This window comes from Amblyomma americanum, chromosome 7 (assembly GCF_052857255.1).
Source record: "Amblyomma americanum isolate KBUSLIRL-KWMA chromosome 7, ASM5285725v1, whole genome shotgun sequence".
NCBI classification, from domain to species: Eukaryota; Metazoa; Arthropoda; class Arachnida; order Ixodida; family Ixodidae; genus Amblyomma; species Amblyomma americanum.
In genome coordinates, this window is record NC_135503.1 from 58,528,254 (window position 1) to 58,542,526 (window position 14,273).

A 14,273-nucleotide genomic window follows, 5' to 3' on the forward strand; every position below is an offset into this window, starting at 1 on the left:
CCCTCGCCTCTTTCATTTCGTTTCTCCATTCTGCCTGTTATTATTTATTTCCGCTGCCCCAGTTCAGGTACTTCAGTATCGATGGCAGATGCCGGGGCTAGCAAAAATCTTTTCTTTCCATTTCTTCTTATTATTTTAATAAAACCACTTACTACTACATTTCATTCTGAGCACGTGCATAGAATTATGCCGCGGTGGAATTCACACATGGCACCAGACGCCACTGCAGTAATTCCGGGTAGGCTCCCGAACAAGTTTAGCTATACACCTGAGCTGTTTTTTTTTTCTGAAACATGCCCGAAATGAAGAGCAACGCAAAAAGAACACCCGACGACGAAGAACTCCTTATTCCGCCGTTTTGTAAGCAAGCTGTCATAGGGAACTTACTAGAATGTTCTATTGATAGTCCGCAGGCAGTCTATACACAATATGTTGAATGTCTTTTTTAGATCTTAGAAAGGAAGGCACGACGTTCGCCTCAGGCGAAGTACAATGTCAGACGATAAGACTGGTGAGACGGGTGGACAAATGTGTCAGTGATCTGATGGTGGCAATCTCTAAAAAGGGCACTTTTACCTCCGGAACGCACGGCGAGAATGCTCAATTCGTGGTTGCAGGCATGTCCATTTTTGTGCAAGATCTTGCAGTGTGGTTTTCATTATCACGTGAATGCATAATCGGGAAAGCCTGTGTCCGTATGTGTGCCTCAAATTTGTGTCCTTTTCGCGTTACACCTAGATTCAGACATTCTGGACACGTACTAGAACATTAATTGTGCTGACTTTACATCCATCAGACACATCGACTGCGGCCGGGATATACTGTAAGGGTTTTGTTTCAATTATATTTCATTTGTATTCCTTTTGTCGCTTGTCATAGGCGTGCGTGAGCCTACGCCTCTACTATCGTCAGATCTTCCAATCTGCGTGGCCACTAATAAGGACGAAAAAGGATCAAGAGAAAATAGTCAGCGTATTATATCGGTCAAAATTAGGTTTACATATATCTGAGGCTTTGAAAAATAGTGCTCATCAATGCTCATGGTAATAAGGTAGCACCTCCACTCCAGGAACTCAGTGTGCTCACCAGTTTCAAACTGCAGCGTGGTTAGAAGAGAGGTGGATAAAGAAAGGGAAAGCGAGGGAGATAAAAGAACAATCATAGGTAGGGGAGAGAGGGGAAAGTGGAACCTCGAGCTCAGAAACGTGCCTCGCAGCGGACGCGTTCATCCGTGGCTCGTGCCTCGCCGCAGGGGTCGCCGCATGGCCTGGCGCGAGCTCTTATATGACACAAGCAATAGGCACGGCGTCTACCTGCCGAGTACGTCACCCAGTCACCTGGCGCTGAGCACGCTGACATCAGGCACGAGGCAAGGAACGCGTTATTAAAGACCGAAATGTCACTCGACAATGCCCGGCTTCGTCTCCGCGATGAACAAGCGTCCTCGCGCCGTGGCACGCCTCAATGGAGTTCACAGAGTCGTGCGCCTTAGGCTGCAGGGTCGGCTCGATGAGCTTTTTTCTAGCTTTGATGCGGCTTCGCAACCGCGGGACCCCTGAGGGTCGGGACCCCTGAGGGTCGCAACCCCTGAGGGTCGGGCGGTTGCGCAAGCAGTCCCCTTTGTTGCGTACAAGTTGATGATGGCATGATGGCGGGGTGCCGAGATTGAGATCCGAAGCAAAACGAAGCGCTGTTGGCCGCGGAAGTTTGATTTCGGCTCTTAAAATGCACTTGTCACCTGCACCTGGCATTTGCGAATTCTTGGGGGCGACCAAACAGCTGCAGGTGCGATTGCTTACAGGCCTTTGTGCTGGGGAGAGCTGAGCACGATAACCAAATCTTTCAGGGGCGAATATTTTAATGAACGTTGACCTCCTGCTTGCTGGAGCATTGGCTTCCTTGATTCTTCTGTTTCCTCTGCTCGGTTGTTTAAGATAAACGATTGGATAAATTAATGCGAAAGTACCAAATATACATTATAAACAAGCAGTTCCGCACCTACCACCGCAAGGCAGGGGCTCATCGCTTAACCACAGCACCAGTGAGTGGTACGAGGACTCCCAGGGATCTATGAATGTCAAGTAGAGAATGACCAATAGCGCAAATATGGGCATTAACCCATTAAAGCTACCGCGTAATACCCTTAAGGCGGAGCTTAGTTGTCCCCTCCACTTTTTTTTTTATAAATAAAAAGGCGTAGTTGCCAATATCGACGAATTCTTCAGCAGCATTGGGTGACATACTGTCTCCTTAGGTCAGGTAGTGACCGTAGATCGGAGAACGAGAGTGAAATAGCTAAATCAACAAGAATGGGGTGGAGCGCATCTGGCAGGTGCTCTCAGATCATAAATGGTAGTTTACCAGCATCACTCAAGAGAAAAGTATTTAACAGCTGTATCTTCCGGGTACTCACCTATTAGGCAGAAACGTGGAGGCTAACGAAAAGGGTTCAGCTTGAGGAAAACATAGCGAGCTCTGGAAAGGAAAATAATGAAGTACCGTTAGAGACATTGAGGAGAAATTGAGGTTGCTTTGTACCGATAGAATACCAGCTCCTAACCAAAAAAGACCACTCTTACTGAAAAAAATATAAATCTCTTGTATGGTAGAAAAGCGCAAGAACTAAAATACAGGTATCGCCGCCACAGGCAAATCTCGCAGGTACAAGCGCGATGACGAAATAGCCGAAATCGACGAAAAATAGCCGAAATACAATAGAATAGAAAATAGCCGAAAAAGGCAAAAATCTCAGGCTGACAAACGTGCGTGAAAGTTACGCGTTTAAATATTAAGCATAGAAGTGTTGTTGTCTGTTTTTGCCAGGAAGAAATAAAAGGAAAGTGCACAGGCCTGCCCACTGGTTCAAGCCGAATCACAATCGCTACCACGTGCAGATAGTAGGAGAGGTCAAAGATAGGTATTGAAACCGATAGTGCACTTTTATCAGACGATAAAGATGAAAAAAAAAACAACCTGGATTTTAGAAGCCAACGAAAACCTATATACTATGCGCAACCGACTGCCAGCTGAATTGCGGTATGTATTAATGCTTCGCGGCTCTGCGCTTTGCGTGTTCACGTGATTTCGTCTTTGACGGGCCTCGACTTAAAAGTGCGGAGCGGCAGAGGAACTCCAAGTGCCCCTCTACGTGCTTCTCAGACGAAGTTCATGCTGTAGCACGCGCCTGTGACGAGGAAAACATTTTTGGTTAGCTAATGTTGCACGAGCCTCCGCGTTAGCAAACGCACCGCACCGCCCGGCGTGTTGGCTTCGTCAGTGTATCAATACGCTGGGCTGCATAACCAGCGCCACGACGACTATTATTATAAAATTTAAACATGTCCGTTCGTACCAGTCTCTACTCATCAATCGTGACCGTGGCTTGGCGGTGACAGCTGCCGCACAAGTAGCTTGGCTTTCTGCCGACGCTGCCGACTCCTCGGCGCTCGGACTATCCTGTCAAACACGCCGCTTCAGCCCTCAAAAGCATCGCACGCTATGTGGGGTTGAGTTCCCTGAACTGCAGGCCGAAGTTTTTGCGAGAACTTCGGGATCGGGAACAGGATCTATCGTAACGGCGGTGCAAACGTAGACGAAGCGACGGTAGCAACGTCTGATAGAGGCTTCAACGTCCAGCCGGTGGTAGTTTTCATTTCAGCTGCTGGTATGCTGAACCGCTCGTTGCCAGGAATCGCGGAGTCCACGTTTACGTCAGTTGATGTCACTTTTCAGTTATTTCGTCATCAGAACGTCACGAGTTTGAACCGCAGCGGGGGAAAAAAAGTTTTTCAACTTCGAATACAAATCCCTAAGCAATAAGGGCATCTTCCGCTGCCGGACAATCGACAACAAAGCCTCGAGATGCCGAACTATCAACTTCTGCTAACAGAAAAAAACAAAAAAAACTTGATAGTGTTGTCGTCAGCGTCCCTTTAAGAATCCGGAAGCGGGCGGAGTGGGTGAGGGAACAAACGTGGGTTGATGACGTCCTAGTCAAAATCAAGTCAGATAAAGTTTTTTTCCATCCATCCAAGAGGAAGAAATGGGCTTGGGCAAGGCATGCAATGCGAAAGCAAGATAACCGCGGGTAACAGAGAGGATTCCAAGGGAAGGCAAGCGTAGCAGCGGGCGGAAGAAAGTTTGGTGGGCGGATGAGATTAGGAAGTTTACGGGGATACGGTGACCGCAGCTGGAACATGACAGGGTTAATTGGAGAGACATGGGAGAGGCCTTTGCCCTGCAGCGGTCGTAGTCAGGTTGATGATGATGATGAAATACTGTAATCTTAATCAAGCTTAGTATAAATACAAATAACCCGCCACGGAGGCTTAGTGGATATAACTTTCGGCTGTCGAGCCCAAGGGCCCGAGATCGGATCACAGCAATTGCGGCCGCATTTAGATGGAGGCGAAATGCAAACGGACTCGTGTGCTTCGCGACATGCGTGGACTTTAGAGAACCCCGGAGAGTCGAAATTAAGTCGCAGCCCGCCACTACGGCGACTCTCATAGTACATGCATCCCACTGCAATTCCTCTTCATCCTCACAACAGGAGTGGACATCCTGAAGCCCAGGCCTCTTATCATCCTTATTTTATAGTTATTAACGTTATTAGCTAAACCAGCCCTGTAAAAAAATTTATTCATAATTTACTTTTCTCAAAATAATTTTCCTTTTTAACAGCCTTTCCAATGGCTGCGGCTCCGATATAAACAGTGCGTTTTTATCTTTTTCTTTCCATTTTTTGCTATGCAAAATTCTTCTTTCATATACATGTTATTAATGCGTTGCCATAAGAAGGGTCTGCGTAAGCGCAAATCTCGATTGGCGTCTGTCGGTAGACAGTGGCTTGTGCCCCACCTGCCCACCGGTCAACGAGCGAGCTTAGTGCGCAGCCTATACGGACTTAGTATGCTACTTCGTATTTAACTAATGTTAGTATGTCACCTCATATATAAAAAAAAACTAATTTATTAGCCTAACAGAACCTAAGCACGCCACCTTAGATATAACGAAATTTTTTGTGTTAGCCTCGGATATAACGGTCGTCTGGCTGCTATCACATTCAAGCGATCTACCGAGGATCGCCTAAGAGTTTTTTGTTTTTCTAGTTCTAATTGAATCAGGCCCGTTAGGTCTTTTCTATTAGTCCCTCACGTTAGTGTTAGGACATGTGCAGCTTTGGGACATTAAAACCCACCTAACACAACTTACTGTAACGTAACATAAACGTACAAATTGAAGGTAGCGCAGCATATGCACTTACATAGGCCCAACTGCATTTAATGCAGTAGGGTAATCATTATGCACTGTAGGATACCCACTGGGCTTCTCTTAATGCAGCTCCGTCAGAGGCTGTCACCTGCATTTGTAAATACACGGGTGGCTCCTGTGATATTCAGGCGAGCTTGAACCTTTATTGGTGAGGTGGGCTCCCACTGACGCCCATGTATTACAGAACTAGCTATAAAACGGACGTGGGCCGGTTTCAAGGCGTTCAGCGTCCGCACAGGTGCATATCTAGGGGCACCTGTGCAGAGGATTAGCACACGTGCAGAGTAGGGGTACATTGACCTTTGCACAGGTGCACCTAGCTGTGCCTATTTGCGGACGAACGGACGGACGGACGGATAAAAATAAGCAGACACGAGCGATCGGACACCAGGAGAGTCAAAACGCAACCGCATAATGTATTTCATGCATTAAAGAAGCAGTACACGGGGCCGATGGACGACATCAACACAAAAGTAGTGAAAAAGCAGGTAGCTAAGCAGATAGTAGGCGACTGTGGGATATATTTGAGGAATGGCAGGAGAAAGCTATGCATATGATTTAGAGGAGAAAAGAGTTCATGGTATCTTTCGTAATGCGAGACCACGATTTAAGTGGAAATGGAACAGCCCGGTTTGGAAATCGTAAAATGAAATTGATTTCGTAACGTGTGTCCACCTGCATAAAAGGCTAGATGTAGCAAGAATAGGATAACGAGTTCTATATTTAGCCGAAATATGTAATGAGACCGGGAAAGAATTGGCAGTGGTTTAGCTCTGGTTAAACCTGGAGTGACGTGATAGCTACAGCTGGCCGAGTGGAACTTGCTCAGTTGAACTGCAAAGTCAGTCTTTCGCCGCTCCGTTTCGCTGGGCGTACCTTCATCTTCGTATTACCTGACAGGGAACATACGCACAGCTGTGGCAGCTCGGTTTCCCCGGCGCGCCGCGCCGCCGGCAGCTGCTCCGCACCACGTGGCTGGTTACGTGACCAACCACGTGACCACGTGGCGGTGGCGGCGCCGCCACGCCGTGGCTGCGCCACCACCGTCACATGCCGCCGCCACGCCGAAGGCTCGGAATTTTACCGTAAAGTAGCTATCGCTACAAAACCTGTCTGAAAGACACTGATAACAGTAAAGAGAGAACCGCGGCTGGCCAGGATCTTGTTCGAAATAATTTGTTTATCTTCAACCTAGAAAGGCAGGTGCAGCGCACAGGGAAGTATTGGCAACCATACACTAATGTAATCACGCAGTGCGTAATTGAAATAAGAGGCAGGTTCGCCAGGCAGGAAGCTGGCAAGCACTCTCAGGAAACAAGGAATATCATCAAGAAACGCCAGAATATATGGCATTGTCAACCCCGAAAATAAAGTGAAGATAGAATAACTGCCGAAATTAATAAGCGGATAGTAGGCGACATAAGCAGAGGAGAGGATTGGGGAGAGAATATTGGGGAATATAAGTAAGGGAGATTAGTACTGAAGTATATGAAGTGAGCTTGAAAGCAAAAAGAACGAATGGGGCATGGCCGTAACATAGATCCGCCGTTTTAAGCTTATCAAACGCTGCTCTGGAGAGAAAACACAATTTCTTTACATAAAGGCTGCACTTTTCTATTCCAAACTGCTAGCAAAGACGGTGATAAAATGAAGATCTTTCGTGAGAAAGAACAGGACAAATACGGCAGTGTCGTCAGCATTATGGATGAGACAGGCAAAGTAGCTGATAAATTCTGCGTAGTATGTACAGTGAGCAAAACAGTCCAGACACTAATAATAGGTGTAGCGATGGTGAAGATGTTGAAATTCCGGTTGTTGCGAAGCAGGAGATCAGGAAAGCCTCCTAACAGTCCGGGGGAGTGACGTGGTCGTAGAAGACCAATCTGCTATTGGATGGCGAAGATATAATAGGAAAGCGTGCAACCATACGTACACAATGACAATTGTCCTTAAGTGTATCCAAAGGCATGGAAAAATGCTAACGTACTGTATTTTCTGGGGTATAAGCCGCACCCAATATACGAGGTGTTTCACCTAAGACTTTACACAATTTTTAAAAATAAGCTTTTTGAGTTAGAAGAGCACCTTTTTGGCATAGCATTGAAAGCGACGTAGTACATCAGAATACAGCTAAGACGTGCTATCTAGCAGGCGAGTTAACTAATATTCAATAGTTAACTTTATAACTATTACTGTCAGGCTCCTTAATTATTGAGAGGCTTGTAGCCGAGCGTAATTGTAGGCAGAAACAGAACGAGTCAAGTTAAGACCTTATAATGTAACTTAATTCTTTGTTGCAACGGCGTTTTTATACAACCGGATAAATTTGAATGAGAATAGCGCAGTAAACTTTATGATATTGAACTTGACGAAGTAGGGATCTCTAAGAGGACACCATGGTCAATTCTCCATTAATCTAATTTCTCGTTTTTGTGTCAGTAGTATATTTAATTGATTTAGCTTGGTTGTTGAACCTCAGACCATAAGGCGCTAATTTATGAATGTCAATATAAATGCATTGTGGATAATTATCTTCATGCCTGTCCGAAGTGTGAGCCTTTGGCGACATAAGATGCCATTAATCCTGTTTATTTTTGTGTAGATAATCTCAGTATGCATATTCCAATTGAGCGACTCATTAAATACAACACCCAGAAACTTGACAGTCGGCACGATCTCAATTTTTACTATTTCTGAACAAAAGGTTGAAATTTTTACGCACAATTATATTTTTAGCCCGGCACAACATATCTTCTGTTTTGAAATGTTTACTGTTAGGTAATGTTTGCAGGAGTTCTAAAGCGCGTGAAAATAAATTTCCCCGGGGCTACTGGAATAAAACTAGACGAACATATCGGATTCGACGAACGGCTCGTCAATGTCTTCATCACCTTCACAATCCGACACCTCTGATCCAGCCTTTTCTACCGCCTCTTTCGTGAAACATTTGACGCCAACTTTCTTCATATATCTCCTTCCGGCCTTTGTTTAGTATAGATGCCTGCATACTATGACTCCCATCAACCATGCCCGAGCGATGCTTGGGATGACAGCACACAAATTCAAATATGCTCGCTCAGCATTTAAAGGCTGAATCCCATGTACGAGAAATTTCGCGCCAAGGCCTAAGCGACGGTGGCAAGCGGCGCAGTCGCGTGAAGTGTTTTGCCCGTGTCTCTAGTCTCCTCGCTTGTTTTCGTTAGTCCGGAAAATCACTGGGACCGTGCAAAACCTTTCGCTCATCCTCTGGAAGTTCCTCGCGCGAACAACCAATCAGGCTCCGCCGTACGCGCTTCTGGGCTTCTGGTTTGTAACATAGCTCCTCCCCCGGGATATCTGTCTGCCGCTGCACTATCGACGCGGAAAAAATGTTAATTCTGCTGTGTCTGTGAGGCAGAGCCGCAAAGCTAAATAAAAAACGAGATAATTACGATACACCTGGCGGTAATTAAAGACTATAACATCAATTGGAGCGGGCGGCCGGGCGCGTTGCGGTGCGAAAGGCGTGTCGAGCTGGGCCGATCCAGTGCCGCTGCGTTTCAGTGGAGAGTCGATTTACTCATGGCGCAAATGTTTACTTGCATAGTCGATCTGCACTTACATGGAGGTCGAGGGAACAGATTAAGGGATTGTTTACTAATCCAGAGTGCGCAGGCACCGAACGAAAGCCCGTATCCGCTGGTGCACTACATGTAATTCACCTGCTCCCACTTTCATTAGGTTCGCGCAATAAGCAGTAATAAGCGACGAAATCAAGAGAAAGAAATGGGCTTGGGCAGGGCATGTAATGCGAAGGCAGGATAACCGCTGGTCTTTAAGGGTAACGGAGTGGGTTCCAAGAGAAAGTAAGCGTAGCAGGGGGCGGCAGAACGTTAGGTGGGCGGATGAGATTAAGAAGTTTGCAGGCAAAGGGTGGATGCAGCTGGCAAAGGATAGGGTTAATTGGAGAGACATGGGAGAGGCCTTTGCCCTGCAGTAGGTGTAGTAAGGCTGATGATGATGAAGCGACGAAGCGAGCTACGGCGGTCCTTACCGCGCCACCTATCTCTCCTTATCGCGCACCTAGAGCGTGCTCTTAATAGTGGCCAAAATGTTCTCAGAACCGAATGAGATGCCTGCGATTAGATGCTCGGCTGTGTCCTGTACGACCTTTAAAAAACAAAACGTAATATATAGCCACTATAATCCTGTCCACGTGAGTTTAGGGTGTCAGCGAGGGCATGGAACTTAGGACGGAACTCTTTTGAGTGCCTCTTCTGAATTTCTGCGCTTTGAAAAGACAGGGGTGGGGAAGTTTTCCGGCAAAACCTGTCGCCGCCTAGACTCAACATGCCCACAAACCGGTGTTTTCACTTTTTACCGATTCCACATCTTTTTCTACCTGTTGATGTTTATGGGTGTCTTTCGGCTGAAACTGGTTAATACACGGCCTAATAGTCAGATAATAGAAAAAGCAAGGGAATACATACAGACATGCATCTATATGCTATATAATGATCGTAGGGCCAAAGTACCGGATAGAAATGGCCACGAGAATGAAAAGGACCTTTGGACTGCATTTGGCAGGCACTGTAAAGTACGCTTAATGCGCTTGCTATATGCGTGTAAAAATTGACTTGCTTATTTAAAATAAAATCCAGTTGAAAGTTCAGCGCCGTGTTTGTCTCTTCTTGGTCTATGTCCTGCTCTCGAGTGCTTTTGAAAAAAAGAAGCTCATTACTGTCAAATTATTTGGTACAGCTTATCGATGCCTTCAAAAGAAAAATAAAACACACGTGTCGATGCTAGTCATCAATGGGAAAAACAAAGTCTTGAAGCTATAGACTGAAAACATATCATCGATCTATGAAGAGGAAAACGATATAGGGTGACATCCACAGGCACAAAGAGAGCAGCACATATTAGGGAACAAACGCGAGTCAATTATATCCTGGTTGAAATCAAGAGGAGGAAATGGACGTTGGAAGGCGAAGCAATGAAGATGGCAGGTAGCCGATAAAACCTTACGGCAACTAAGTCGTTTCAGAGAGAGGGCAGACGCAGAAGAGGGTGCCATGGAGAAAGGCATGTGGGTGGATGAGATTAGTAAGTTGCTGGGATAAGGTAGCCACAGTGGCACAGAAAAGTGTTAATTGTAGAGATATGGGAAGGCATTCGTCTTACAGTGGATTTAGTTAGGCTGATGATGTTGATGATGACACGGCTGCAATAGCAAAAAGAAGAGATGACAGATAAATTAAGAAACCTACAGGCACCAAACTGCTATCGACGGGTTCGTCGTGGCCGTCTCCAGGCACTAATCTGCTCATAATCCGCTCATAATCTGCTCATAGTCCTTCGTTTCTTTCAATCGTGTCGCTTTTAACCCTCTTCAGCTTCTTCCGCAATCGGTGAGGCGAGCGGCGACGCACGCACCGGCGGTGGGTCTTATCTCCGAGTAAACGACGAAGTCTACATAGATGAAAGCTGCTTTCCAAACCGGCTCGACAGGGACCCGGAGTACGCCTGCTCGAACGGCACGATGCAGCGTGCCTATTACTCGTGCTGCCGCGCTTCATGCATATATGAAGCACGTACGTCGCATCTCGGAGCATATAGGCATGAAATGCAGATTCGCACTCTCGGGAAACGTGTAAACGCTTTGTAGGCTGTGTGCGGACGTTTATGGGCACTGGCTGCACGCTGAACGACATTTCTTGCAGCTTTAACCGTTGCAACGCGTAATTTTTGGCCTGAGCCTCATCTCTTCGCAGTCTCTTTATTTTTCTGCTTGAGTGTTGCATTTCAATGCAGCGATTGAAATGAGGTAGCCAAGAGTGGTTATGTCCCCGATTTTTCTGATCTGAGATAATCATAATGTATGCTCTGACCTATAGCCATGCACACCGTGAGTGGCCACTTAAGGGAAGTCACGCACAAGCGCACGCGACGCAAGCTGTTTTCTCAGCGGCGGTGAGCAGGAAGCAACGAGCCAGTGGGGCAAAAAAAAAAAAGGCAGTTACACAACACGTTAGTCCGCACGTGTCTGTGACATATATAATTCACCGCGCAGTCGGCTGCTTACAGACGACAAGTCCTGTTCGGTTAATGTGCCTGTCCTGTTAGTCGTAAAGCTCACGCAAATTTTGTAGTCCGTTCTCTAATTACAATATTTTACAATATCTATGGGGCTATTTAGTTGGTTTCTGAGATGTCAGCAGCCATACACAGCTTCTAAGGATGGGCTGAGTAACAGTGCATTTTGTTTAGCAGTCTTCTATTTTCGCTTGTACCTATTATTTGTTGACAGTGCCTTAGTCTAATGTTCAGGCTCGGAAAATTGCATGATAAGCTTTATCATATCTGAAAAATAAACAAGCATTACGTAGGGAGGCAGCTACACGTGGCGTGTTCGAATGGCTTGCCATAGCAGACGCCACCTGAAGACAGCGTCGCGAAGAAGATTGGCTCTACGCTTAGGAGGACGCAAAAGGCCGGAGGCCGAGAAAGGTATGATCTAACTCTTCATTTGATTTTGGTTCTGCTCACGAAACGCACTGTACTGCGGTGCCCAAGTCGATGCTGAAAGAGCAGTCGTACTATAGAAGACAGCACAGCGTACAGTGTGGACAATGAGCGCAACTCCTCTGGTTCGATACAGCTACAGATCCAAACGAGCTGCCTCGAGAATTCCTCATCCGGCGGGTGACACGGATTCCGCTTCCTATGCGATTTAAGGATCGTTTTTTTTTTTCAGGAAACGCATTGCTACGTACTGGCGATGATGATACCCCCAAAAATGTGATTGTAAACATCTCTCCAGTATGAAAACAGCCCGAATTGATAGGATAAATGTTAAGGCTGTCCAGAATGGACGTTTCGCTGGAAAGAAAGCTCATAAAAGGAGCAAACAGCGCTAACATCGAGTACTCGAGGCGACTCATCATCATAATCAGGCCGACTATGTCCACTGCCACCGACGAAGGACGCGGAGGACTAGGTGGGAATAACATATCTGTTTTACATATTTGAGCTGATGGCTGCTATAGAAGAAGCAATGCGAAAGAACAACGCCGGGACATGACAATATTCAATACGAAGTCTTGAACTTAAAAGGAGAAGCTGTTCATGCCCGTTTGGGTGTGACAAATTAGGCATGGCAAAGGGGGAAATTCCGCAAGGCTAGAAACACTCAGTCGTCGTCCCGATCACACAGGTTGGAAAACCTCCCACCAGCTTACAATCACTGCGGCCTATTAACGCCCACAGTAAGTAAATTTTCGAAAAAGATACTGTTGCCACGCGCTTAGCTTGGTGACTTGAAAATGAGCAAAAGTGTCATCCGCGCCAAATTGGGTTCAGGTCAACCCTGGGCACGGAAACAGGACTGGCTACACTCGCCGAAGACGTCATACATGTGTCGCCTCATAGCCACCTTGTATGCACGCAGATGGCTCTGCTTGTGGAGAAAGCATATGATAGCATGTCATATGCGAAGACCTTTGGGAACATGGGAGATTTAGCCATTCCTTTGCAGACTACGAAAATAGTACACAACCTGCTTAAAGACAGGACTTTCTATATTCTGCTCAATGGAGAACAAATCGGTAGATACGCTTCTGATAGTGGAGCGCCACAAGACACAGTCACAAGACTTGACTGTGCCGTCAAATTGATGTTTTCGTCACGTGATCCACTAGAAAAACTGTAATATAATCTCTGACAGGTCATTTTTTTGTCATTCCAGGTCTTGGAAGAGGCTGCATTAAATGTCGCAATGAATTAAAATTGAATATCATCGATTATATTATAGTCTTTCTGGTGGATCACGTGACTAAAATATCAACTTGACGTCACAGTCATCGTTCGATCGATGAAACCGAAACCAAAACAGCACGAGAGGAGAAATTCAATTATAAATTATTTAGCGGTTGTAGGCAAATACCACCGGGTAATCCATGTATTCTAATGTATAACGCATCGTTTGGTCGAAGAAAACGCGCAGTAACATTAAGTGTCTATAGTACTTTAAGGAGAAGCGGTTATCTTGCCTTCGCATTACGTGCCCTGCCCAAGCCCATTTCTTCCTCTTGATTTCGAATAGCATGTCATTAACCCGCGTTTGTTCTTTCACCCACTCTGCCCGCTTCCGGTCTCTTAACGTTACACCTATTATTTTGTTTCCCTAGCTCGCTACGTTGTCCTTAACTTAAGCTGGACCCTTTTGGTTAGCCTACACGTTTCTGCCCCGTAGGTGAGTACCAGCAAGATACAGCTGTTGTATACTTTTCTCTTGAGGGATATTGATAAACTGTCGTTCAGGATCTGAGAGAACCTGCCATATGCGCTCCGCCCCATTCTTCTTCTAGTTATTTCCCTCTCGTGACTCGGATCAGCGGTCCCTACCTGCCCTAAGTAGACGTATTCCTTTCCTACTTCCAGCACCTCGCTACCAACTGTGAACTGATATTTACTTGCTAGACAGTTGAACATTACTTTGGTTTTCTGCATGTTAATTTTTCGACCCACCGCTCTGCTCTGCCTGTCTGACTCGTTGACCATGTTCTCCAGTTCATCTCCTGCGTGACTCAGCAAGGCAATGCCATCAGCGAATCGCAGATTATTTAGGTATTTTCCGTTAACACCTATCCCCATTGTTCCCAATTCGGTCCTCGGAATACCTCCTGTAAACGGGCGGTGAATAGCAATGGCGAGATCGCGTCTCCCTGCCTGACGCGCTTCCTTATTGGAATTTTATTGTTGACTGTATGGAGGACTATGGTAGCTGTGCAGTTGCTGTATATATCTTGCAGTATTTTCACATAAGGCTCTTCTACACCCTGGTTCCGCAATGCCTGCATGACTGTGGAGGTTTCCACTGAGTCAAATGCTTTCTCGTAATCAATGAAGGCTATATATAGGGGTTGGTTATATTCTGCGCATTTCTCTATCACGTGACTGATAGTGTAAAATTGTCTATTGTGAATTATCCTTTACGGAAGCCTGCCTGATCATTTGGT